This window comes from Psammomys obesus, unplaced genomic scaffold (assembly GCF_907164565.1).
Source record: "Psammomys obesus unplaced genomic scaffold, mPsaObe1.curated_primary_1811, whole genome shotgun sequence".
In the NCBI taxonomy this organism is placed as follows: Eukaryota; Metazoa; Chordata; class Mammalia; order Rodentia; family Muridae; genus Psammomys; species Psammomys obesus.
In genome coordinates this window covers 1,626,454-1,631,773 of record NW_026594152.1, presented here as the reverse complement: position 1 = coordinate 1,631,773, position 5,320 = coordinate 1,626,454, and the positions used below count along the sequence as shown (strand labels likewise).

At 41.7% G+C, this 5,320-nt stretch overlaps 1 protein-coding gene across 2 annotated transcripts in view; it reads right to left on the bottom strand.

The window, feature by feature from the left end:
- The window catches only part of Kif3b (kinesin family member 3B), a 38,213-nt gene that overhangs the window by 21,009 nt on the left and 11,884 nt on the right, over positions 1-5,320 (bottom strand). Inside the window, exon 2 of one of the 2 annotated variants that reach the window (XM_055617969.1) lies at positions 1,047-1,128. The exons of the other annotated variant lie outside the window; for it this stretch is intronic. The gene's annotated coding sequence lies outside the window, so the exon portion shown is untranslated. The remainder of the gene's footprint in view (positions 1-1,046; positions 1,129-5,320) is intronic. 2 annotated transcript variants of the gene reach the window in all.

Sequence of the window (5,320 nt, the reverse complement as noted above, 5' to 3'; positions counted from 1 at the left end):
CTGCCAAGTCTGACAACATTGGTTTTAATTTCTGGAACCTTCCTTGTAGAATGAGAGAATGGACTCTCACAGGCTGTCTCAACCTCCACACATCCACAATGGCAGCCACATGCATGCACACATACATACACTCACACACATTCACACTCAAACATGGATCCATACACAAAAAATAAATGTAACTATTTTTTTTAATAGCTTTTTTTTTTTTTCCCCAGGAGGCTGAAGCTTGTGAGTTCAAGGACAGCCTGGTCTACATAGTAAGTTCTACTCCAGCCAGGGCTACATGGTAAGACCCTATCTTTAAAAAAAAAAAAAAAAAAAATCAAACAAACAGAAGGATAAAAAGACAAGGCTCCTTACAGCTGTGCTCAGCATGTGGGTATTCCAGACTCAGTCTGCAGCATCGAAACCCTCAGCAACTGCTCTTTCTCCACATATTCAGGCCCTGATGGAACCTTGCATATGTGCAGAAACAAACAGCAAGATGCTTCTTTTCTGTTTTTGAGACAGGGTCTCACATAGCCCAGGCTGGCCTCAAACTCATTATATAACTGAGGCCGGTTTCAACTTCTGATTGTCCTGCCTCTACCTCCCAAGTTGTAGGATCCCAGGCATACACCACCATGCCTAGTGTAGGTGGTACTCCACCAACTGAGCTACATCTCCAGCCCCCAGCAGTGTTATAACAAAAAACAAAATGGACACCCACACTTCCATTTATGGGAAGATAAAACATTAAAATAGAGTATGTCCACTTGCAGACACTCCAGTACAGCAATCAGTAAAGCAATAAATAAGAGGTCTGCAAAACAAGCCACAGCCCAAATCTGGCCCTCACCCATCCCTGTAAATAAAATTTAACTGAAACATAGCCATAACCCTTTTTTGCATGTGCTTAGAACTTACAGTGACTATAAAATGGCAGAGTGGAGTGGCTGTAACAGAGAAAATAAGCACCTACAAACCCCAAATATTTACCATGTAGACTTTTGCAGAAAAAAATTAGCTAATCCTTGAATTGGCAAGTTTTAGTCCAGACTCACCTACAAAGTGGGACCCTGTCTCCAAAAAACCAAGCAACCGACATCAGGTTGTAGAGAAGGATACACAGATGATGATTATCAGCTGTCCAAATGGAACAATGGAGGAAACAAGTGAGAAAATGCAATTAGAGAGGGAAACAGATTCAACTTAACTTGCATTAGTTTATCGTTTGATTCTCTTTTAAAACTGAAGTGAGCAAATAAGAGTCTTTAACCCCAGCACTTGGAGGGAGCAGTATGAGTTCCAGGCCAGCCTAATCTACAGAGTAAATTCTAGGGTAGCCACAGCTACATGGTGAAACCTTGTCTCCAAAAGAAAAGTTAAAAAAGCTCACCAGGCTGGAGAGATGGCTCCGTGGTTAAGAGCACTGTCTGCTCCTCCAAAGGATCCAGGTTCAATTCCCAGCACTCACATGGCAGCTCACAACCATCTATAATGCCAATTCCAAGAAATCTGAAACCTTCATACTAATGCACATAAAATAAAATAAAATTGTGAGCTAGAGAGATGGCTCAGCAGTTAAGAGCACTGCTTGCTCTTCAAGAGGTCCTGAGTTCAATTCCCAGCAACCACCCACATGTGGCTCACAACCATCTATAATGAGATTTAGTGTCCTCTTCTGGCCTGCAGACAAAACACTATACATAATAAATAAATAAATCTTTAAAAAAAAAAGAAAGAAAAGCTCACCACACTATTCTTTTTTGTTTTTGTTGTTGTTTTTCAAGACAGGGTTTCTCTGTGTAACAGCCCAGACTCTCTTGGAACTCTCTTTGTAGACCTCTCTCAAACTCAGAGATCCTCTTGCCTCTGCCTCCTGAGTGCTGGGATTACAGGTGTGTGCCACCACTGCCGGCTACTATTCCATCTTTTAAAAGGTACTTAGCATTGGCTGAGCCAGAGGCCTCTTGATCTTGAGTTTAAAAGTTAGGCAATGCAGTGAGAGTTCACCCCCTCAGCCCCCAAAAAGATAATGGTGACTTAAAATGTATTTTGTCTCACAAGTACCTGTTTTTTTCAAAAAGATTCTAAAAATATTTTAAAGAAGAAAAAAATGGACATTTAGCAAGGTTCTATAATGACTAGAAAATCATTATAAATAAAAAGGCCATTTATAAAATTGAATGGCTTCGTGTCATCATGATTATATAAAAATAAAATATTCATCAAAACATCAGCAGTGGCCCACCTTTGGTGATGGACTACAGGACATTTCCCTATTCTTTTAACATATCTGCATTTTCCAAATTTTCCTCTCAGGGGATAAAAATAAGTGTCTGGCAGCTTCACAGAAGGAGCCCTGGCAGAAGCAGCTGCAGATTCAGAGTGCATACTAATTCATCTCTAATCAATACACGGCAACTCGGTCCTCTAAGGGCCCAGGAAACTGCCTGCCAACTGCCCAGCCCAGAGTTCAAGGACAGCACACCTGAAATGCAGCCTGTGCCTAGGGCATATGCACCACAGGGAGGTAAAAGCAGTGCTGTCAGCCAGCCTAAGCTACCTCTATGTGCAGACTTCGCCTGGGGAGCATCCGTTTCTCTCTCAGGACTCCAAAATCCTGAAGCATACTAGTTGGCAACTATGTTTTTCACCCTGGTTCCCAAGATGACATTATCACAATGAGAGTTGCAAGATTTCCAGATGGGCACCACTGACTCACACCTGTGACTGCAGCACTAGGGAGGTGACATGGGAGGATCACCAGGGCCCAGGGATTTGAGACTAGTATAAGGTAGTGAGACTGGTTGAAAAATAAAGGTACACACACACACACACACACACACACACACACACACACACGGGCGCGCGCGCACACACACACACACACACAAAGAGTTTATTCATCTCTAGTTACAAAATATCACTACCTTGCAGAATATTTAAAAGAACATGGTATTTGCATTGAGGGAATAGTTCTGCATTCTCTCCCTCCCTCTCTCCCTGTTTCTCTCTCTCCTTCCTTTTCTCTCTTTTCAATACAGGGTTTCTTTGCATAGCCTTGGCTATCCTAGAACTCACTTTGTAGTTTTGACCTCAAACTTACAGAGATCCGCCTGCCTCTGCCACAAGTACTGGGATTAAAGGTATGTACCACCATTACCTGGCTAGTTCTGTATTTTCTCATGCATAAATAGAATATATGTGGAGGACAGCCAGGTGTAGTATCTTACACCTGTAATTGAAACACCCAAGAGACTGAGGCAACAGGATGGTGAGTTGAAGGCCAGCCTGGACTATACCGGGTGATCTTATCTCAAAATACCAACAGTAACAACAAACCCAACCTCCAAACATAGGAGGGAGATACAAGAGTCAGAGCAATAACGGTTGTCAGGTAAGGCTGGTTTCCCCTGAAAAGAGCCAGTGGGCTGTGGGTCAAGGGCAGGAGAACTCCATTGTGTGCACGTTTATACTATTGGATTTTAAATCATGTGAGATATGTTATGTAGTCAACCTTTTAAAATCATGAGCTAGGAATGCAGCTCAGTCGGTAGAAGCTTGCTGAGCATAAAAGAAACCCTGGTTTGACCCCCAGCACCAAATAATCCAAAACATGGTACACAGCTCTAATGCCAGCACTGGGGAGGTGGCGGCAAGGAGGTCAAGAATTCAAAGTCATCCTCCGTTATACAGGATTTGAAGCTGGCCTAAGATACAGAAGATACATGAGTCCCTATCTCAGAAACAAAACATTTTTGAATAATGTTAATATATTACACAGTTAAAACAATTAAGTTCAGGGCCTACAGAGAGGTCTCAGGGTCCCAAGTTCAGTTCCCAAGACCCAAATGACAACTTACAATGGTCCGTAACTATAGCTTTAGGGGACTGGCTCCCCTCTTGAGGCCTCTTTGGGCAACTAAATATAAATGGCATACACTCACAAATAAAAATAAAAATACAATAAAAAATTTTAAGTGTAGGCAGGATTTTGGAGAAATGGCTCAGCAGTTAAGAGCACTTGTTTTTGCAGATGAGCTAAGTCAATTCCCAGCATCCTCAGCAGCTCACAACCATAAGTAACCCCAGTTCCAGGGGATCCATCACCCTCTTCTGACCCCTGCAGGCACCAAGTATGCACAGGTAAACAAACATACATGTAGGTAAAGCCTTCAAACACATAAAAGTAAATCTAAAAAAAAAAAAATGCGTACAGAAATAAAAAAAATCAAAGCATGGGGGCTGGAAGATGGCTCAGTGGTTAAGAGCGCTGTCTGCTCTTCCAGGGGTCCTGAGTTCAATCCCCAGCAACCACCTGGTGGCTCACAACCATCTATAATGTGATCTGGTACCCTCTTCTGACGTGCAGGCATATATGCAGAGTACTCATATACATAAAATAAATAAATCTTAAAAAAAAAATCAAAGCATGAGCTTTAGGTCAATAGCTGTCTTAAATATCCTATGAAAAGTGCTGACACACACCTTTGACCCCAGCAGAGGCAGAGGCAGAGGCAGGTGGATCCCAGGGAGGTTGAGGCTAGCCTGGTCTAATAGGAAATGACAGGTCAGCTAGTGTTACTCTTTAGACCCTGTCTAAAAAGCAAAAGTATAAGTCATCATTTCTTCTGTCAAGTGAGGCTGGTAAGAAGCATGCCCTGAAGAACTGTGCCCATGAGTGGGGCAACAGGACCAGAAGCCACACTGTTCTCTGGTTAGTGAGCTTACAAGTATGTATATATGTGTTTTTCTGTTCTTTGGACTTTTTGGTGGGTTTGTGCTTTTATATATATATATATATATATATATATATATATATATATATATATATATATATATATATATATATATTCAAGGTGAGAGAAAGCAATAAAGCCATTCTCTGTGTGGGAAAACAAGACAAGCACATTGACTTTGGTTTGAGCATTTGAAGACAGATACATTCTCAGAGAACAAACTGAAAGAGCACATGGCCCAATGAGATCAGCAATGCTTGCCTGCCCTGAACCCAGACTGCTCTCATAGAAGCATTTATTTGGAAGTGGAGCAGAAACCATTTTGTATTTAATAGTGAAATACTCATAAATTTCATACAATTCATATCCAACTTACCTTTCTTTCTCCTGTTTTTAAAGGCAGAGTTTCATGTAGTCTAGGCCAGCTAGCTCTGTATCATAAGCTATGTACCTGAGGATGACTTTGAACTCCTGACCTTCCCACATTCTTTTTCTAAGTGCTGAGATTACAAGTGTGCACCACTATGCCTGGTTTGTTCCCTACTTTGTGTGTGTGTGTGTGTGTGTGTGTGTGTGTGTGTGTGTGTGTGTGT